Source organism: Armigeres subalbatus, chromosome 3, assembly GCF_024139115.2.
Source record: "Armigeres subalbatus isolate Guangzhou_Male chromosome 3, GZ_Asu_2, whole genome shotgun sequence".
Taxonomy (NCBI): domain Eukaryota; kingdom Metazoa; phylum Arthropoda; class Insecta; order Diptera; family Culicidae; genus Armigeres; species Armigeres subalbatus.
In genome coordinates this window covers 189,143,958-189,166,969 of record NC_085141.1, presented here as the reverse complement: position 1 = coordinate 189,166,969, position 23,012 = coordinate 189,143,958, and the positions used below count along the sequence as shown (strand labels likewise).

At 40.5% G+C, this 23,012-nt stretch overlaps 1 long non-coding RNA gene and 1 pseudogene across 2 annotated transcripts; one reads left to right on the top strand and one right to left on the bottom strand.

Annotated features, from left to right (window-relative positions):
- Positions 1-7,531: 7,531 nt before the first annotated feature.
- LOC134227660 (uncharacterized) lies at positions 7,532-11,835 on the top strand. Of its 2 annotated transcripts, none has more exons than XR_009983717.1 (3): positions 7,532-7,643; positions 7,747-7,957; positions 8,125-11,835. It is a non-coding gene; the product is annotated as an uncharacterized LOC134227660 (long non-coding RNA). The 2 variants fall into 2 exon arrangements; XR_009983716.1 differs by having other exon boundaries at positions 7,554-7,668.
- Positions 11,836-21,345: 9,510 nt separating this feature from the next.
- Positions 21,346-22,860, bottom strand: LOC134222191 (small ribosomal subunit protein uS12-like; annotated as a pseudogene).
- Positions 22,861-23,012: the final 152 nt, after the last annotated feature.

Here is a 23,012-nt window from a genome sequence, read left to right as displayed (position 1 = left end):
GCGACAGAAGGATTCTAGGACGCCATTCTAGCAGACCCGTTTTTTTTTTCTGGGAGAATGCTTTAAGCTGCGGAGTTTATTGTTTCGTAACACCGCCGATAGAAACTCGTGGTGGGTGGCTTACATTGTCCTCTCTTGAGCCTCTTCCTATCATGTACTTCATCTTCAACGTGTTGGTGACTTATCCAATCCGTTTAACTTCCCGAGCAGCACAAGTCACACACAAATGGTTGCAGCAACTAGATTGTGACCAAATCTGGTCCCATATGAGTTGCAGTAACCTACGTGGTACATGTGTGCTGCTTAGCAACTAGTAGGGTTCCCTTTTCAGTCTGATGTAGGCTTCCTTCATCTTCTAAAAGTTACGTGCCATAATATCAATGTTGAGGGCGAAACCAAATAACTGGACGAACTTCGTGAATATCGTACCACTCGTCTCAATCCCTGCCCTTCGTATTACTCCCTCCAAAGCGATGTTGAATAGCAGACACGAAAGACCATCACCTTGCCGTATCCCTCTGTGCGTTTCGAAGGGACTCGAGAATGCCCCTGGAACTCAAACTATGCACATCACCCGACCCAACGTCGACTTAATCAACCGTATCAGTTTATCGGGAATTCCGTTTATCTCCGTTCTCATGCATTGGCTACCATAGCTGGTCCCGATCAATTGTATCATATGTGTCTTCGAAGTCGATAAATAGATGATGTGTGGGCACGTTGTATTAGCGGCATTTCTGCAATACCTGACGTACGGTGAACACATGGTCCGTGGTAGAGCGTTCGCCCTTAAATCCAGCCTGGTACTGCCCGCGAACTCTCCTCCAATTGGTGTTAGTCGGCGGTATAAAATTTGGGAGAGTACCTTGTAAGGGCGTTCAGAAATGTTATTGCGTGGTAGTTGCTACAATCTAGCTTATCGCCCTTTTTGCAGATGGGACACACGACACCTTCCATCCACTCCTACGGCAGAACCTCATTCTCCTAAACCTTAGTAACTTCCCAGTGTAGCGCTCTAGCCAGTCCCGCACCATCGTGTTTCAACAGCTCTTTTGGTAGTTAGTCAACTTTGTTGTTTTTCAGCCGGCCGATCTCCTCCTGGATTTCCTGGAGATCCGGAGCCGGAAGACGTATATCCTGCGCACATGCTCCCAAGTTCATTACCATACCACCACCGTTGTCTGCTACATCGCCATTCAGGTGCTCTTCGTAGTACTGTCGCCACCTTTGATGTGGCAAGTGGATCGTATGTGAGCGGTTTAACTACTCATAGAACTTCCGTGCTTCATTAGCGTGGTACAGTTGGTACGTTTCTTCACGGTCTCGATCCTCCTGCTGGCAATTTTTCCACCGAATAATCGAGTTTTGTCTGTTTCGCGCCCTTGGTATCGTTCCTCGCCCATACTGCATTCTTCTCTTCCACTAACTGCTCACATTCGCCGTCAACCCAGTCATTTCTCTGATTCAGGGGTACCGTGCATAGTGCAGCGGTTGCGATGGCGGATCGAATATCTTCAAGAGAAGCTGCTATTCCGTTAGGAGTGCCACTTCTAGCTGCTGCGCGTAGTTTTGGGCTAGTCTACCGTCTTGTAGCCGCCCAATGTTGACCCGGACGACTCCGACGCGTGTTGTACACCGTTGAGAGTTTTGAGCGCAGACACAAAGCTGCAAGTTTTCGACTCATATGCCGTCATTCGTGATGATTTTCTTACAACGTTGGTTTACACTCGTCATTTTTCCGTTTCTGGTTTGTTTTCTTCGTTTGCAATGTTAATTATAATTCATAATATTGTACGTGGATTCCCCTATTGGACCCGACCGTTCGAAATAGTCGCTTCTTGAACAGTCGTTGAAATCGCCGTTTTCACCTTCACACACGTTTTCATAGTAACATCTGTCAAAACTGACAAGTCTGCCACGTGCTTTTGGCTGTTTCCCTCGGACTTCTCTTTCTTTTTCCGATGTTTTGACATCTGTTTTGATAGACAAGAAGCAAAAAACAAGGTAATCTATCAAACATTTATTGATTTTGGCAAACCTTGCTGTAAAAGGTAACGTTTGAAATAGGCAAGTGAACCGACCTTCGAATCCATTGGTCAAGTAAATCCAAAATAGATTATTAGTGCAAAAAAAAACAATTGTATTTCTCTGAACAGAGGGGGGCTGCTATCGTACGGAATCAATTCTTATTATTATTATGTGGGGCATTACCCTACATTAAGATTAGTACCGCGATCTTTCCAGCCAACGCAATGAGCTAGAAGAACTGGATGAATGCTGTCATTAGAGAAAAAGTAGAATCACAAAAATTTACCACGGCAAGGTATAGCCAACGGAATTCAAAATAATATTAAAAAATACGAGCTGATTTTTGTTTTGAAAATGGTTTATTGCACGAGACTAGACATTCCAACTTTTTGCCTTTCTCGTACAATAAAATTGTACCGAAAGGCTATCATTTCACTCCTAAATCGAACTTTTTATAGAAGTCTCGGAGACCCATGATGTTCTAAATCAATCGTGTCAGCTCGTCGTGCTGAACAAATGTCTGTCTGTTCGTGTGTATATGTGTGTGTGCACACGAAAACCGAAAAACATTAGCCCTTTTTTATATATAGTAAAGCCGTTACAAATATTTAATTTAAATTATGTCCTAGTAGTCTCGAAAAGGTCAAGGGGGGGGGGGACAATAAAAAATCAATAATAAAATGAAGGAAAATTAAAAAAAAAAACTCATCGGATTTATTAAAAACCCAGATTAATCCACCTAGCAGTGATGATGCCTTTCTCGTGCATTATAAAATATATTGAAAAAATCACTTTAAAAAGGTCAAAAAAGCTCTTTGGGTGAATAGATCACATTTTTTCGATCATTTTTAATATTTTTGCCTTGCCACCATTCAAAAACAATTGTTTTTTGATTTTTTTTCCAAGGGGGACCTGTGGGAAAAAACAATGATTTTTCAATAATTCCGAAAAGCAATGATCATGCCCATTTTCAATAGCAAACAATTCCCTGTCGAATGCAACTTGTTGCGAGTAAATCGGATAATTCTAAGTTCTAAAACGTGTGTCTACAAAATTTGTACACATACACATACATACACAAAAAACAGACGTCACCTCAGTTTGTCGAGCTGAGTAGATCGGTATATAACACTATGGGTCTCCGGGCCTTCTATCAAAAGTTTTTTTGGAGCAATCATATAGCCTTTCGGTACAACTTTGTTGTACGAGAAAGGAAAAAATGCATATGTTACAAATATGCGATCGTGGGTAAATAGTACAATAATTAGCGCAGCGGCACGTTTTAAAAAATACATTATAAAATACAATATGGATTAACTGTCCAGACAGCGCGTCTACAATTGTTTTAGGGCCGATTCCCACGTAGTGTTTTTTTCACCAATGTAATATTAAAGTTCAATAAAACTAGTTGTATTTCATACATTGATTTTGCATGCCTTTGTGTAATAATTGTACAAGAAAATTTGTGAAAATTAACAACACAATTCACATAAATATCAATGGAAAAAAGCCGCATAATATGGAAATAATGAGGTGTATGAAAACGAACGTTATGTTCAAATCACCCAAATGCCCAAACTACACCATCATTCCACCCAACCCAATAAGCAGTTAGCCTCAATGACACGCCTCTTCTTTCCTTCCAAAGCAGGAAAAAATGGCAGCAAACGTAACGAGCGCACGAGAAAGCATGTACGAATGCGATTTTTATTTCCAACGATGAAATTTTTACAACTGTGTTGATGCGAGCGGATAAAGTCATCGGCTTCGGTCTCTATAGCGCGTGTGTTAGTTTTCGTGTTCCACATTTGAAGCTTTGCTTGAGAGGTTAGCATCATCAATAAAGCACGAAAGAAGCAACACAAACTTTAATGCTGTCAGTATACACGGTGCGAAATTTATTCATTGAATGTGGAAATGCTACACACTTAATTTGTTTTACTCAATATTGTGGGGTTACTTGCTGAGTTTTTTTTACTTTATTAAACTGTTTTTTTTAATCTACAGATTATATTATCAATTTCCCACCTTATCGGCCGCGACGATTTGAAATCGTCGCAAAACAAATTGACGCCAAAATCGTCGCCAGCAGAAATGGCCATAAGATCTGTCAAATCAACTGTGAATAAAATTTTATATACTCAATAATCACATTATTTCCCAAAATTGAGCCCTGTTTTTAATGCAGATTGACATTATTTTCTAATTAAACTAACCTAATTTTAGTATAAAGATGTTGGCGACGATTTTGATAGTGCCTAAAAAATGGTCGGCGCGTTTTGTTACCAAGGAAACAGACAATATTGTCGGCGCAGCACCAACTTAGAATTCGGAAGTCGGGACTTCCGAACCGAACTTTCTTCCGAAGTTTTATTTGTCAAACTAATTGATGCGTTGTTTAGCGCATCTTTAGACGAATCCAGCGCACCACTTCCGAAGTTGGGAAAGTTGCCTGTATCTGGAGAAAAATCCAACTTCGGTATAAAGAGCGGTATAAATTTATTCCGGATAGACAATATTCAACACCATACTTGCTAAATGGACACGGTCGGTTAAAGTGGCTGGTCCTTATTGCCTGATTTTCTCAAAATTGCACGCGGCGAACCTTTCATGAAAGGTACCGCCGCGCTTTCTGCACCCCGTTTACTTGATTCTTATGGATGAATAGCATTGCGGTGTATCGTTTGGCGTACCTTTCGACAGTCATTCGCCGCGTGAAGTTTTGTGCAAGTACCCATTTGGGAACATTACAAACGCCGCGCAGTGTATCATATCCAGAAAATCTGACAATAAAGTGTTCGTGAAAGTAGTCGTTAGATTATTCGCTGTTGGTTTGAGCGAGACAGAATATGAAAAAAAAAACAACCAGCAACTTGCGGTTTTTGTTCGAAATGAACGTTTGTCAGCAATGGAATAATCCATCTAGATTTTCTACTAGATGGCGTTTTGCTGTACTATAAATCTCGCATAACTTTTCAAAAGGGCCTAAGTAACATTTTTTTAATGAATTAATTTTAGTACTGCAATCAACAGAACAACATGAAAACTATTGATTGCAGTATTCAAATTAATTCATGAAAAAAATGTTACTTAGGTGCTTTTGAAAAGTTAAGCGAGAATTCATGAAAAAATGTTACTTAGGTCCTTTTGAAAAGTTATGCGAGAAATGTAATAGAAATGCATGAAGCCAAATAGGACTTTTTGGGAACTTGCAAGTGTTCTTATTGTTAAGTTGACTTTTTGTCAATTTATTGGTCAATACTTAGAAGGTGCTGTAAAAAGAAAAGTGCATACTTAGGTTTTCCAAATCTGATGCAGACTGTCTTTTAAAAAGGGTCAAACTTGTTTTTACTGATTTTTTCAAATGGATATAATCGATAAACGACGCTTCCTACAAAAAAGTGTTGTATGGGTGACTGTCGCAAAATCATTCAAACTTTCTAATAAAACTTTTGAAAAACTCTAAATAGAACCCTACACTAAAAAATCAATTTAAAAAATAAAAGTCAATTTGCAAAAAACGCTCTTTTGATTTGGAAGAAATTTTTGTCTCAAGATAGGTGATTATATTCCCTACCAACCGTCCATACCTCGCAAGCTGGGCACTTTCAAGGGAAAAAGTTTTTCTAACAAAAACTTTTCTTGACGGAATTGATTCTTTCAGTGTCTTTAAGGTGTGGATTTAATATAGTTATTCATATATTCTCATATTAAGTATTTCTGTACAGTCAGGCAGAGTACAATTTTTTGGTCGTAACTGGTTGCAACTAAAGAAGCTAATAATTGAATATAATATTTTTGAAGATATAAACCCCTTTTAATATTACTCTTAATTTAAAACAAACTACATTTAGTGACTAAATTAGACAATGTATCATAAAAATAGATTTGCTTGGGGTTCTATAACGATGGCTTTCATTGGTTTAGTTTCAGATGAAAATACACTGAAAATAATTCCGACAAGAAAAAGGTTTTTGTTAGAAAAACTTTTTTCCTTAAGAGTGCCCAGCTTGCGATGTATGGACGGTTGGTAGGGAACATAATCACCTATCTTGAGACAAAATTTCATTTAAATAAAAAAGAGCATTTTTTCGCAAATCGACTTTAAAATTTTTAAACTGATTTTTTTCAGTGTAGGACTCAATTTGGATTGTTTCCGATATTTTCACTAGAAATTTTGACTGATTTTGCGATGGTCACCCATACAACACTTTTTTGTGGGATGCGTCGTTTTTCTATTATATCCATTTGAAAATATTAGCAAAAAAAATTTCAGCTCTTTTCAAAGGATAGTCTAGATTAAATTTGGAAAAACATTTTTGTTTTCATTTCGGATCATCCGGTGATTTTTCATTTCTCATTTTTCATTTCTTACTTCTTACTTTTCACTCCTCACTTCGCACTTCTCACGTCTCACTTTTCACTTCTCACTGCTCACATCGGCCCATAGGGGAAAGAAATGTCAGAAATGACGCCTAACTTTTAAAAAGAACATATGTCATCTTTTTTTCATGAATTAATTTGTGTACCGCAATCAAAAGCTATCATATTGGTCTGTTGATCGCAATATTAAAATTCATTCATGAAAATATGTTTCTTAGGTCATTTTGAAAAAATAAACTAGAATTTTCAGTGTATACATGAAATCTTAAAATAGGTACTTTTTAACTCATTAATGGGTTTCTATGTTTCTTTGTGAAGTTTTTTTTCTTCCGTGTAAGCTGTGTATTCTATGCTGTCAGTGTGCCGGTTTCGAATAAATTGTGTCTTGGGAGAACATAACCTAGAAAATCGATAGCTTATTTGTTACGAAATAATGATGTCTCATAACTCTTTGAATATTTACTATTTTTTGAGCCGTGCCATCATTATGAAATTCAATAGCGAACAAGAAGAAAACATTCCCCATCGAATGCAACTTGTTGTAGCAAAATCGATTCAGTTTTAGTACTAGAAAAATTGGCTAATGTTTCAATGTGCACACACATACGCACACACACACACACACGGACACACACACGGACAGACAGACATTTGCTCAGTTTGTCGAGCTGAATCGAATGGTATATAATACTATGGGTCTACAAGCGCTCTATAAAAAGTACGTTTTGGGAGTGAAATGAAAGCCTTTCAGGTACAACTTTGTTGTACGAGAAAGGCAAAAATGTTTTGAAAATCTTCAAAATAACCCAATATTTTTTTGTTGCCCCCTCAAAATATTATTTTTGGGCGAAAAAATCTGAGGGGGGGGGACACATAATTGTTTTTAAATATTTGTATCGGCCTAATTCTTGAACAATTTTCTCAAGTTGCACTCGACGTGAATATAATCACGATCGATCATTGTGTTCAAAAGTTATGAAGAAAATGATGTGTTGCACCATATACTGGTTGGTTGGTTGGTTGGTGGTTGGTTGATTTTCCTTACATGTGGAAATGTTGGTTTGACAAATGGGTTGTAAGTGATTTGACTATGCGCATTATGGGACCCCATGGTCAGGAACTAATAACCGGGACATCGGAGTCCCGAAGAACCGATTTAAAATTCATGCAACCCAGATGAGCTCACGAGACCAGCACCGCCAGAGGCGCTAGTGTATTTAACTCACATTTTGGTAAATATATTTGAAAGTGTTTGCTGTGAGTTTTGACAAATTCCTAACGTCAACACTTATACGTTTTATTTATTTACGTTTCCCGTCCTATTCGATGTACCAGCTACGTCAAGGCCTGTTGCTGATTTGAGCTTCTATTATTTGTTGGATTTTGACGATTTGCGTCGGAAATACAAGAGCTCTACTTCAACACCGGAACAAGCCATTTTACCAGTGCAGTGCGCACATATTTCTAAAGCAAGTGTCGTCATTAACCAGTACCAACAACATCGCGTCCCGTGGACTACCATGTGAAAGTATTCACTCGCAGCAAGGTATTTATGAAACAAATTAAGTGTAATGCAGCAGTGATAGTGCTGTGCTCAACATAGAAAAACCAGCACAGATAATGTTATTTATATATTTGCGATAATAATTATTAGAAATCTTGTAATAATTGTTTCAAATGAGTAAAAACTTAATACATTTTTCTTGCTTCCAGACAGTCATCTAAGCATCGAAAAATGTGTGACCAAAAGTAGCAGCAAGGCTGGCAAAAATGCCAATCCAAACAGAAGTGCAAACCATAGAGATAACCCGGAAAACTCGCCGGATAACGAAGCACCACTGCCAAAGTTTCATCGATCAGGTTAGTTAAGATGGCATCGGCCACCGCACTCGAGCCATACTACAGTTCCGAAATATGCTGGAAATAGTACTGATCTCCGATTCGACAACGGACAAACGTGAACAGGAAACTTTCCTTGCCGAAAATCACATGAGTTGACCCACAAGCATCCGATGGCTCGGAACCAATGTTGAGCGTCAATGTGTCACCAGCAAGGGGCTATCCTAAGTCGAAACTCACACATTCAATTTTCGGTCGCCTGATGTGACTCCATACAGCGTTCAAGGATGCAAAGTAAAATGACTAATGGCACATTAGTAACTTGACAGCACAGGCCATTCTTCAGGGTGCACCGGATGTTACCAGTATACACATCTACTCCTGCGAATGGTGGTACCGGTAGATTATACGACTGGCGGTCACATTTAGATGGTCGATGTGATGCGCAACATCTATGCTTTGGCCATCAACCTGTACGGAAGTCAGATGGTCATTGTAGAGAACCAGGATGGAAGTGCAGAAATCGGTTGTGCGAATTTACAGCGTTGGCCAGAAGAAGAACACCGAAGATGACGCAGAGGAGAAAAAAGAAGAGATGGAGAACTCGGAGTATTGATCGATTTATTTAAATGCAGCATTTCCCAACCTGGATTAGAACAACTTTATTAAATGCTATTATTTCGGAAGAAAAGGCTCAAGGAAGAAAACAGTAATTCATTTATGCTATCAAATAATATTTTATAGAACTCTAACATGTCGGATGTCGGTACTTGAACAAATTAGATAAAATAAATAAGCAAAGGCCAATTTAGCCAAATAAGACAAACGTTCTATCTAGTTTTTATTTATCTCTAATTAATTAAATTTAGATTGAACTTAACTTCCCTTTAATTTAAATTGATATTATTCAAATAAATTTACATCACAATTTAATTCAAATGTAATTTCATTTAAATTCGATACGAATTTTATACCAATTTATTTCTATTCTAACATCATTTAAATTTAATTCATATTCAGTATATAAGTTTAGTTTATTATTTTTCCCTATTTAATTTCAATGAATTATTGGCAGTGGCTGCTTTTCTACCCGCCGCTGCTACATCCAGGCGCTATAGTATATGCGCAAAATAGCCAGCATGAGTTAACCGCCAGAAATTTGTATGGCGAAAGACATCTAACGCGGGTTTTCTCAAAATTAGGAACTTTTCATGAAAAACTATTTGGTACCGGTTATGAAGGATGGTGTCCGCTACTACGCCTACCAAATATTTTTCGATTAAGGTTCTTTTTTTCGAAATATTAAACATTAGATGCCTTTCGCCATACTGATTTCCAAAAGTTAACTCCTAGTGTGCCGCTGTAAGCACGCTCAAAGCAGGCGATTCATTGAGTTTTAATTTACTTCAGTTCAATTTTAATTTCGATTATCTCTGGGCATAAAAGTATCATGATATATACAACTGCAAAAATGGTTACATGACCTTGAATCCTCGCAGTTCATAACTGTGAAAGCTCCTTGATGAACAAAGCTACGAGGCGGCAATGTCTCAGTGAGGGATGTTATGCTAATAATGAAGAAGAAAATGCTAAATGAGAACTTCAATCTTATTAATTATATTTATCATTCAGTTCAGTTCAAATTCAATCCCAATTGTAATATCAATTAAATCTTAATTAAATTTAGACCTACATTTTTATATTTTCATTAGTCACATTAAATTTATTTTTTGAATAAGTTTCTGGAGACCCTACCAGTTATCCTTGCGAGAAAAACGTAGGATTGCCAATCTGGAGATGGCAAGTTCGATTCTCGGTCCAGTCTAGGATGTTTTCGGATGGAAAAGATTATCGACTCTCTGGGCATAGTGTATCCATTGTACTTGCCATATAACATACATACTCATGCAAAGGCGGGTATAGAAAGCTTTTAATTAATAACTGAGGAAACGTTAATAGAATACTTCCGTATACTACGTTGAAAAGCAGGCCAGAAGCATTGTTAATTTGGTTCAAAACCAAATTAGTTTTCATCTAGTTTTATTTATTATAATTTACCTTCAATTTTATTTTAAGTCAATTTGAATTTATTTTCAAAGTTTAATTGAAATTCAATTTGAAAAAATCCTAATATGAAATAAATTCCAAATTACTTTGAATTCTTCTTCTTATTGGCATTACATCCCCACACTGGGACAGAGCCGCCTTGCAGCTTAGTGTTCATTAAGCACTTCCACAGCAAACTGCGAGGTTTCTAAGCCAGGTTACCATTTTTGGATCCGTAATTCATGAGGCTAGCACGATGATACTTTTATGCCCAGGGAAGTCTTGTTATTCTTGTTCTTCTTGTTATACTCAACGTATCCCCGGGCCGTGGCCAATCTACGTTGTATGACACTAGGCAATACGTTTACACTGCTGGCTTAAATTTTCAACGTGACGATTAATATATAGAACTCATGAAATCAATGTGAACTCGACTCGTGGAAAACTTATTCCAGGTTATCCGAGGCTTGTGATAGACCCTTTATCACAACGGACCTTTCCATCCACTGACTGGTAGGCTCGAGCGTCCCGTCCTCTGCTTCAGACCCATAAGGGGTCCGAAACAGTTCAGTTTCAGGGTAGTAAACTTGCGAGAGAATAAAAGATAGAGGAGGAGAATGTGGAGCGGCTTGTTAACCGCTTCTGGCTCTAGCGACTGCTATGGAACCTATTTATTAAAGAATTGTTTGTAGAGATAGAAACGGTTTTGTTTATGTACATGATAGTTGTTCAGACAGTTCGGGATCGCAACGATAGAGTTCGTTATAGCTTAGAAACTTTTCAGATGATTTATACTTATGGTAGAAGGGAAATGATTGAAATCCGTTTTCTGATGATTGTCGAAAAAGCTATATGTAGATTGATATGATATAGGTATTTAAAATATCACGTAAGAAAGGTCAAAAAAGCACTTTAGGTGAATAGATCGCATTTTTTCTATCATTTTGCATGTTTTTGCATTAATTACTATGCATTGCCAACATTTTTGAAGAAAAAACTATGATTTTGAATTATTAAGAAAAATATTTTGAGCTAAAAAACTCGAGTCGAGTCAAGTACGAGACACTGCAGACGACCTTACTGTTGAGGTCGAAATACGTGTCTTGTATGTATGTAACTTGACCTACAATCAAGTGGTGGAATTAAATGGGATGGTACAAACTAGAAATACTACAATAAGAGATCGGCGAAGACGCCATCTTGTTTCCAATCGAACCGTCAAAAGCGGTTCCAATTCGACTTGTTTACTTTTTGCATCCATAAGAAGCAGGCAAAAAGTTCAAGTGATGCCGGTATTATTTTCACGATTTCATGCATTTTCATACGTTGCCATTTCGACAGTTTTTCACTCCGCCGGTCTCTGGTTATAGGGTGGCTAGTACAAACTAGAGGCCTGAATAAGAGAAACGCGGATAGAAAATATGACTCTGCCAACACTGCATTCAATCTTCTTCATCAAAGAGCAACACATGAAAAGGAAGAAATGGTTTATGAAGATAAAATCTCACAATCCGCTATTTAACCCGTTTCGGTCTGACCTAAAAATCAAAATTGAAATAACCCGTGTAGGCTCATTTTTCGTCCGATTGCCATAAAATTTTCAGGAAAGAAGCGTCATCATGTCTATTTTTTGGTACATGACTTGATTTGACCATGGTGCCAATCCGGCCGGATTTATTAAGGGGGGGTCCTGGGTCAGGTGCAGTCAAAAACGGGTCATTTTTTTAAAACCATTGATAAATGAACGAAAGTGCCTAGAATGTTGATGCAAACGTGGTCAATCATCATTGACCAGCATCAGAAGTTAGTTTTGATACAATTGAATCACCAGGACATGGTTCCGGATGTTCCGGGAACCTGGTTCCCTGGGGTATCCCTGGGGTGGTGGACACTTTTCAAGTGGACACAACCCAGTCTTGCGACATATCAAACTTCATGGTTTTGAAAGAGAATCCTAATAGATGAGTTTTTGGGACGTTTTGGACACATTGGCCACATCCGGAAGTGTTCCCGGGAGCCTGGTTCCCTCAAGGAAGTGGACAAATTTCGATTAGCACCGAAACCCATCTTGCGACACACCAAACTCCATGATTTTGAAAGACAAGCTCAATAGATGAGTTTTTGAGAGGTTCTGGACACATTGGCCACGACCGGATATGTTCCCGAAAGCCTGGCTCCCTCAGGGAAGCGGACACAAATTTCGATAAGCCCCGAAACCCATCTTGCGACACATCAAACTCCATGATTTTGAAAGACAAGCTCAATAGATGAGTTTTTGAGAGGTTTTGGGCACATTGGTCACATCCGGAAGTGTTCCCGGGATCCTGGTTCCCTCAAGAAAGTGGACAAATCTTGCCTAGCACCAAAACCCATCTTGCGACATATCAAACTCCATGATTTTGAAAGACAAGCTCAATAGATGAGTTTAGGATAGATTTCGGACACATTGGCCACGTTCGGAAGTGTTCCCGGGAGCCTGGTTCCCTCAGGGAAGCGGACAAATTTCGATAAGCACCGAAACCCATCTTGCGACACATCAAACTCCATGGTTTTTAAAGACAACCTCAATAGATGGGTTTTGAGAGATTTTGGACACATTGGCCACGTCCGGAAGTGTTCCCGGGAACCTGGTTCCCTCAGGGAAGCAGACAAATTTCGATAAGCACCGAAACTCATCTTGCGACACATCAAACTTCATGGTTTTGAAAGACAAGCTCAATAGATGGGTTTTGAGGGATTTTGAACACATTGGCCACATCCGGAAGTGTTTCCGGGAACCTGGTTCCCTCAAGGAAGTGAACAAATTTCGATTAGCACCGAAACCCATCTTGCGACACACCAAACTCCATGATTTTAAAAGACAAGCTCAATAGATGTTTTTTTTTAGAGATTTTGGACACATTGGTCACGTCCGGAAGTGTTTCCGGGAAATTGGTTCCCCCAAGAAAGTGGACAAATCTTGCCTAGCACCAAGACCCATCTTGCGATATATCAAACCCATGATTTTCAAAAACAAGCACAATACATGATTTTTTGACAGATTTTGGACACGTTGATCACGTCCGGAAGTGTTCCCAGGAGCCCGGTTCCTTCAGGGAAGTGGACAAATTTCGATTAGCACCGAAACCCATCTTGCGACCCATCAAACTCCATGATTTTGAAAAACAACTCAATAGATGAGTTTTTGAGAGGTTCTGGACACATTGGCCACGACCGGATATGTTCCCGAAAGCCTGGCTCCCTCAGGGAAGCGGACAAATTTCGATAAGCCCCGAAACCCATCTTGCGACACATCAAACTCCATGGTTTTGAAAGACAACCTCAATAGATGAGTTTTTGAGAGGTTTTGGACACATCGACCACATCCGGAAGTGTTCCCGGGAGCCTGATTCTCTCAGGGAAGCGGACAAATGTCGATAAGCACCGAAACCCATCTTGCGACACATAAAATTCCATGGTTTTGAAAGACAACCTCAAAAGATGGGTTTTCGAGAGGTATTGGACACATTGGTCACGTCCGGAAGTGTTTCCGGGAAATTGGTTCCCCCCAGAAAGTGGACAAATCTTGCCTAGCACCAAAAACCATCTGGCGATATATCAAGCTCTGATTTTTAAAAACAAGCACAATACATGATTTTTTGACAGGTTTTGGACACGTTGATCACGTCCGAAAGTGTTTCCGGGAGCCCGGCTCCCTCAAGGAAGTGGACAAATTTTGATTATCACAGAAACCCATCTTGCGACCCATCAAACTCCATGATTTTGAAAAACAAGCTCTATAGATGAGTTTTTGAGTGGTTTTGGACACATTGACCACATCCGGAAGTGTTCCCGGGAGCCTGATTCCCTCAGGGGACCGTACAAATTTCGATTAGCAACGAAACCCATTTTGCGGCATGTTCAACTCCACGATTTTGAACGACAAGCACAATACATGAATTTTTGAGAGATTTTGGACACACTGGTCACGTCCGGGAGTATTCCCGGGAGCCTGGTTCTCTCAGCGAAGCGGTCAAATTTTGATTGGCTCCAAAACCCATCTTGCGAAATATCAAACTGCATTATTTTGCTTGACTTTCAAAATCATGGAGTTTGTTACGTCACAAGATGAGTTTCGGTACTAATCTCAATTTGTTTACTTCCTTGATTCCTCCCTCCCTCCCTTGAACCAGGTTCCCAAGAAAACTTCCGGTCGTTGCCAATGTGTCCAAAATCTAAAAAAAAAAAAAATCATTTGTTCAATTTGTCTTTCAAAATCATGGAGTTTGATATGTCGCAAGATGGGTTTCGGTGCTAATCGCAATTTGTCCGCTTCCCTGAGGGAACGCTCCCTTGAACACTTACGGACGAGGCCAATGTGTTCAATAGATCTCAAAAAATCAAGTGATGTGCGTGTCTTTCAGAATCATGGAGTTTGATATGTCGCAAGATAGTTTCGGTGCTAATCAAAATTTGTTCACTTCTCTGAGGGAACCAGGCTCCCGGGAACTCTTCCGGACTAGAAAAAGGTGTCCAAAACCTTGTCACCACCCCCTTGGGAGGGGAGGTCGCATGAGACGGAGGACAAAATTCGGTATGAAATGGGAGCTGCGATTCACTTACCAACTCCTCTAAGTGGTTCGTATGGAAAGAACCTTAACGATGTGATATACTCGAACCATCCCGTCACAACACAAAAGCATCAGTTTTACATGCAGCAATGAGTAGGTGATAATTTATTAGGGTTTGTACTTACGATCTATCGTCGGCTTACTGACTAAGGTTAGACATAATTGTGGTGTTGTGTGACGTCAGTGTCTACGAGTATCCCCCGGCGGCAGCAGAGCGAAGATCTGTCCGGACAGACGATGGCCTCGACGATGATTCGAACCACATTTTATTCTCCGCGCCAGACTTCTCACTAGCCTTAGTGGAACCCTTAGCCAATAGATCACACGACACAAAGAGCACAGCCATCGATGTAGGCTAAGAATAGAAAGGCCGATCTCTAGCAAACATACGCTCTACTCCATTTCGCCCCTCAGCATGCACATATTAAGAGGTGGTCTGCAGGAAGACATCTCTAATAATCGAAACACTGGTTTCTTCACTCTAACACCACCGGTATCAAAGCACTTCACTTTCGGCCAGGCTCTTTTAATATTGGCTAGCTAGACTTGCCTGCTTGATATTTAACCGAAAACTAAAACTCGATCCGTGTCCGTGCAACGATATTTTAGTGGGAAAAATAACTGAGAGTGAGATCTGAGGTGGTGATAATTTTTAAACATCTGGAGCAATAATGGATAGAGGATTCGAAGAGAGATGAGTGCTCGAATCCTATAATTAACGATCACGTCGCTAAACAATTTGCATACATGGGGTACTTGCAGGTAGTTTAATCTCTATATCTGGTGCTCTAAGCTCTGATTCGGCTCAGTCGATGTGGCATGGGTATGGCTCAGATGATATGTTCTGTTGTGATGTGCTGAAGTGTAGTGGATTTACATGGTAAGGTAACCCATACTCTTGTCTTGTACGGTAGATGCTTGAGCTTCAATATCAGCTCCCGCGAATCAATATAGTGATAAAGTGTAGGTCACAACCTCTCAGAAACTCATTTATTGAGCTTGTCTTTCAAAATCATGGAGTTTGGCATACTGCAAGATGGGTTCCGGCGCTAAATTTGTTCGCTTCCCTGAGGGAACCAGGCTCCCGGGAACACTTCCGGACGTGGTCAATGTGTCCAAAATCTCTCAAAAACTCATCTATTGAGCTTGTCTTTCAAAATCATGGAGTTTGATATGTCGCAAGATGGGTTTTGGTGCTAGGCAAGATTTGTCCACTTTCTTGAGGGAACCAGGTTCCCGGGAACACTTCCGGATGTGGTCAATGTGTCCAAAACCACTCGAAAACTAATATATTGAGCTTGTGCTAATCGAAATTTGTCCACTTTCTTGAGGGAACCAGGTTCCCGGAAACACTTGCGGATGGGCCAATGTGTCAAAAATCTCGCAAAAACTCATCTATTGACAATTAATTGCATATTATTCGGCAACTCGGCCGTACGAAAACCATTTTTTTGTTAAATATCTTGGCTGTGCATATGCACAGCATATGTTTCGAAATGGACAAATTGATATGAAATTTGCGAAAAAGAATCCACGTGTCTTGGAGGGACTCGAACCCTCAACCTCCTACTCTCTAGATAGGCGTGATAACCCAAGGAAATTTGTTCACTTGCTTGAGGGAACCAGACTCCCGGGAACACTTCCGAACGTGGCCAATGTGTCCAAAATCTCTAAAAAAAACCATCTATTGAGCTTGTCTTTCAAAATCATGGAGTTTGGTGTGTCGCAAGATGGGTTTCGGTGCTATTCGAAATTTGTCCGCTTCCCTGATGGAACCAGGCTCTCGGGAACACTTACGGACGAGGCCAATGTGTCCAAAACCTCTCAAAAAACATGTGTTGTGCGTGTCTTTCAAAATCATGGAGTTTGATATGTCGCAAGATGGGTTTCGGTGCTAATCAAAATTTGTCCACTTCCTTGAGGGAACCAGGATCCCGGGAATACTTCCGGATGTGGCCAATGTGCCCAAAACCTCTCAAAAACTCATCTATTGAGCTTGTCTTTCAAAATCATGGAGTTTGATATGTCGCAAGATGGGTTTGGTGCTAGGCAAGATTTGTCCACTTTCTTGAGGGAACCAGGTTCCCGGGAACACTTCCGAACGTGGCCACTTTGTCCAAAACCTCTCAAAAACTCATCTATTGAGCTTGTATTTCAAAATCATGGAGTTTGATATGTCACAAGATGGGTTTCGGTGCTAATCGAAATTTGTCCACTTCCTTGAGGGAACCAGGCTCCCGGGAACACTTCCGGATGTGGCCAATGTGTCCAAAACGTCCCAAAAACTCATCTATTAGGATTCTCTTTCAAAACCATGAAGTTTGATATGTCGCAAGACTGGGTTGTGTCCACTTGAAAAGTGTCCACCACCCCAGGGATACCCCAGGGAACCAGGTTCCCGGAACATCCGGAACCATGTCCTGGTGATTCAAATGTATCAAAACTAACTTCTGATGCTGGTCAATGATGATTGACCACGTTTGCATCAGCATTCTAGTCACTTTCGTTCATTTATCAATGGTTTTAAAAAAATGACCCGTTTTTGACTGCATCTGACCCAGGACCCCCCCTTAATAAATCCGGCCGGATTGGCACCATGGTCAAATCAAGTCATGTACCAAAAAATAGACATGATAACGCTTCTTCCCTGAAAATTTCACGGCAATCGGACGAAAAATGAGCCTACACGGGTTATTTCAATTTTGATTTCTAGGTCAGACCGAAACGGGTTAATGTGTCCACATCACATGACAATAGAATCCAATAAACAATGCAATTGCATTTCAGAATCTATAAATGACTTGCATATATTATTGCAAACTAATGTAAAATGCATTCAAATTTGTTTATTTAAAAATGGCATAAAAAGAAATTTAGCCGTTTTCAGTATTTGAGCCAACATTTTGGCTGCTTGACAGGTTGGTCAAGCGATTGGCTGCTGTTTTTTGACGGTTCGATTGGCGGCACATACCTATCCGCGTTTCTCTTATTCAGGCCTCTAGTACAAACTCGTCTTATGACAAGTAATTTGATTTTGATGTTTTTTTTTCCAAGGGAGGACCCTTGGGAAAAAACAATGATTTTTCAATAATTCCGAAATGCAATGTCCGAGCGGGCCAATTTTCAATAGCAAACAATGGACCACATTACGTTGAATGCAGTTTGTTGCGAGTAAATCGGGTAATGCTAAGTTCCAAAAAGTGTGTTTACAAAATTTGTACACATACACACACATACATACATACAAACAGACATCACCTCGGTTCGTAGAGCTGAATCGATCGGTATGTAACACTATGGGTCTCCGGGCCTTCTATCAAAAGCTCATTTTTGAAGTAATCCTATAGCCTTTCAGTACAACTTTGTACCAAAAAAGGAGAAAACTACCATCCTGACGTAATTAGCATATCTACCGCGTATAGAGAGGCTCAACATGATTGTCGAAAAATCATTAAAGCCTCCAAGGGAAAAGAAGAAAATCTGGAATTGCCTTAAACATAGACGGTACAACGTCCAATGATCCGGATGATTGCGGATGCTTTAGTTACCTATTTCCATGATATGTCGGCTTTCGACGGCTACTCTACTAAATTCCTTAACAAACATAAAAACTATGCGACTGCAATCCAAAACGTTGCGATTAATCGATACCATCGATAGTTGGAAATATAGCTTGGTAGTTCTGATTCCCAAGTGTACCGGCTCCTCAAACGACGTGCGAAAGTATAGACCCGTTGCTCTAACAAACTGTATGGTCAAAATCCTTGAAAGGATGGTAAACAGACGCTTGATGGAATTCATCAACACGGAGCAAAAACTGACTATCGGCAACATGCTTTTAGTCCGGGTCAAGGAACCGGAACGTACCTTGGGGCGCTGGGACAGATCATTGAAGATGCAATTGCAGATGGAATGCATATTGAAATCGCAACGCTAGATTTAGCCAGAGCGTATAATAGGGCTTGCACCACAGGAGTCCTACAACGACTCTCGTCCTGGGGAATCACTAGCAACATGCTCAAATTCTTTAACTTTAGAGTGATGATCAGAAATAACAAATCCCGCCAAATGGATGAGGAAACCGGCCGCCGGATCGATGAAAGCGGTCGCCATAGTAAGCAGCCGACTTTTTTATGTCCTAGAAATAATTTGCATCAAATACGACGACCTGAACGAGATACTCCTGCCCTCCACGCCGGCGGTAGTTGCATGCGCAGAAGCTGGAATTTTACAGTTTCGATATCGAGCAACGGCAACACTATGTGGTAGGACTATCAGTTTTACGGAAAGAACAGAGGACGACATCCCCAGCAGTTTCCTGATTAGGATCACGGATCAAGTCCTAACCAACACCATTGGCGCCGGTCTTCCACCAGTTTCCGGATGGCACAGACTACGGCCCAACCACTGGAACAGCAAACTGATCGGTGTGGATCACTACCTAAACCAGAGAATGAGCCAGTAGCGTCCTTATGAAACGAAAAAAAACCAATGTTATCAAATAACTATTTCTATTGAAAATTGGGGAAATTGCAAAAAAATACTTACGAAAATATAAGCGATAAAATAAACCGAATGCTTGACACACAGGTTTGACAAAAATAACAAAAACATCGATGCTGTCAGTAATGCACGGTGAGAGAAACATGCATGATAACTGACAGCGTATTTAGTGTATTTTCAGTTGTATACCTAGGACTCCTACACACCGATTGAGAATTAAGTGCAACACGAGAAAATTGCGAGTGTCGCGTCCCGGTTATTAGTTCCTGCCCATGGTATCGGAGAAGATTTTTTGTTAAATATTTTGGCTGTGCATGTGCACAGCACATGTTTTGAAATAGACAAATTGATATGAAATTTGCGAAAAAGAATCCACGTGTCTTGGAGGTACTCGAACCCTCAACCTCCTACTTTCTAGATACCCCCCCACACAACAAGACCACTTTAAGGTCACGTTTGCGGGAAAGCCATCAGAATCCGAGTACCAACCTCCACCGCGGTTAGCTCTTTTTTTGCAAATTGAATATCTTTCGGATGCTTGATTTGTCCTATCTTCACATGTGCTTTACTGTTGATATCCACAGTCAAGCAAGACCAGAGCATCACACTCTATGCCCCCAACAACGGGCTGGGCGGATTTGTAAAGAGTGCGAATCAATCCTCTGGTCTCGTTGATCCTCCGACCTATCCGTGTCTTAGTTGGTGTGATGCAAGGATGAATTATATCACCGTTACTGTTCTTCATCGTAATCGACGAGATTCTGGTAGGTGCGATTGACCGTGAACGAAACCATGGGCTGCTATGGCAGCCTATAACCATGTAACACCTAAACTACTTCGGATTGGCTGACGACGTTGCACTCCTCGCTCAACGGCGCTCTGATATGCAGAGTAGGCTCAACGACCTTGCCGAGCGTTCCTCTTCGACAGGTTTGGTCATCAACGTCAAGAAAATCAAATCGTTGGATGTAAACACGGCGACTCCTTCCAATTTCACAGTAGCCGGGCAATCAGTGGAGAATGTTGAAAGCTTCTAATATTTTGGTAACCAGATAGCGTCAGATGGCGGTACCAAGATTGACATAGGCGCACGGATCAAGAAAGCAAGGACTGCCTTTGAGAGTTTAAGAAATATCTGGAAAAACAGGCAGATAAGTGAACGCACCAAAATACGAATTTTCAACTCTAACGTGAAATCTGTGCTGTTATACGCTAGCGAAACATGGTGTGTATCAGTGGAGAATACTCAACGGCTGCAGGTGTTCATCAACAGATGCCTGCGGTATATAATTCGGGCCTGGTGGCCTCTCAATTGGATCTCAAACAACGAGCTCCATCGTCGTTGTCACCAGGGCCGATAGTAACAGAAATTCGGGATCGGAAGTGGGGCTGGGTCAGTCACACTCTACGTAGGGGTGGAAACGAAATCTGTGAACAAGCATTAGACTGGAACCCAGCGGGACATCGTAGCAGAGGCAGACCCAGAGGCTTATGGCGGCGAAGCCTAAAAAAACCTATATTATAGCTTCATGCTAGTAAGGAAAAAGAGTTCAAAATGTAACGGTACCCTCTAAGAAAAAATCGGACGCATAAGTCGGATTAGAAGGCCGACGATCAGTCCGACTGAGACCGATATATGACATTCAAGGGTTGGCCGATCCGCCTCATATCCAACGATTTTGCTCCGTTTGCGCCGAGCGGATCGAGCGTTGAAAGAACAAATGAGCCTCGACGAGGAAGTCCGATATCGGACGGATGTCGAGCTATGCAAAATCAAGCCCTCTGAGCCTGACGTAGAAGTCCGATATCGGACGGCTGTGGAGCTATGAAGAATCAAACCCTTGTAGAGCAATATAATTTTTATTTCTCCGTTTCAATTAAAAAAAGACAAAAACAAAATTTGAAAACAGAAATATATTAAATATTTATTCAAATGCTAAACCATGCTTATCCAATAGGTGACGTTAAAGGAAAACACATTTAACTTGCGAACTCCGGGAATGTAACCGACGGTGTGACCCTTACGACCGAAACCGGCAACCAGGACCTCAACGTTCTCTTCAATGTAGTTCAGGCCCTGGGTACGAAGGCGGTCATTTTCTTGCCGTTCTTGATGAGCTGCACTCTGCGGCACTTATGGAATGGATGGCTGAGTTCCTCTGCTTGGCTTCGAAGCTGACCTTTTCGTGCACGATGCCCTTGGCGTGGGAGGCTCCGGCGAACGGGTTGGACTTCCAGCGGGTGCCCAAGTGGGCTTCATTGTAGTTCTTATCGGCCCATCGCTGCTCCCTGCGGTAATGGATGTGCTTCCGAGCGGAACCTATGTAATGACGTCTGAACCGAACGAACACTTGCTGGAATCTGAGTTTCTGCGGTGTTCTGCCTCATAGTTCTCAGTGTCTCACATAGCAGCTTCACAATTCGTGGTGGATTTTGCCATTTTCAATATTTAATTCCTGTTGAATTAGCATCTTATTATTCATTATAGTTCATTTTGTTCAATTCCATAAACGTTTAATGAAATACACTGGATTCTGTTTTTACACGATTTACATTTTTTCAATTTTGTACTAATCCTGAATGTTTAACGCATATTAATTATCATGTGATTTTTCTTTGATTTATTCTGGATTTTTTGAAACATGTTGCGAAGATTTTGGTGTTAACTTGAAGTCACACGATCAAAAATACGAGCGAAAAAAAATCGTGTAAAAACAAAATCCTGTGTACTCACCAATTATGCTGGAAAATTAAAAATATATTGTCGGGCCGGCACCAAACCGGACCGCGCGATTGAGCACGGACCACGGACCACGCGAGTCGCGACAATTTGAAATATTTCATTAGTAGTGCCCATCATGCACGCATGGATGTACTATCATGCGCACTAATCAGAAATGAGTTGCGACGTCTGATAACTGCAGATATTTCATTTTATTGAAAACAAATTTTCGATTTTCTACTATACACGGAATATTTGTGGTGCACGATGATACGTGCTTGCCGCTAGCAAGAAAACTTGAAAATAAATTGTGGTGTGAATGCCACTGCCAGCTATGTCGAGCAAAAGGTGAAAATGAGACAAAACATGCCGATAAAGCGCGTGCAATGTCCTTCTCATTTCTGCACACAGTTCAAATGTAAACGTCAGATTATGTCGCTCAACGCGCTTGATTCTGAGCTCCATTTTTTTCAGTGGGTAAATGCTTCAAATCAAGATTCGATTTTCAAACGATTTTTAATCGCTGGCGAGTTTTAATCACTTGATAATTTAAAAGTAAAATCGCGGGTGAGTTTGGTCATTCTTGATTTTATGAAAATTTGATTTTTCCCAACCCTGTGTACAGGACCCATAACTAACTAAGTTGCGATGGCCGACGGAAGTCATTCGTAGCTTAGTTGATTAAAATCACCAGACTAGCGTACCGAGGGTCTTGGGTTCGAGTCCCATCAAATGGAAAGTTGTTACCTCCAATAAATTTTTCAAATCAAAATCTTCCACATAATGTACATATTCACATATGACACACATTGTAAATTAATGTCCATGTCCATGGGTGGTTTTATAATCGGAACATAGGCAATTAACTGTGATTGAACTGA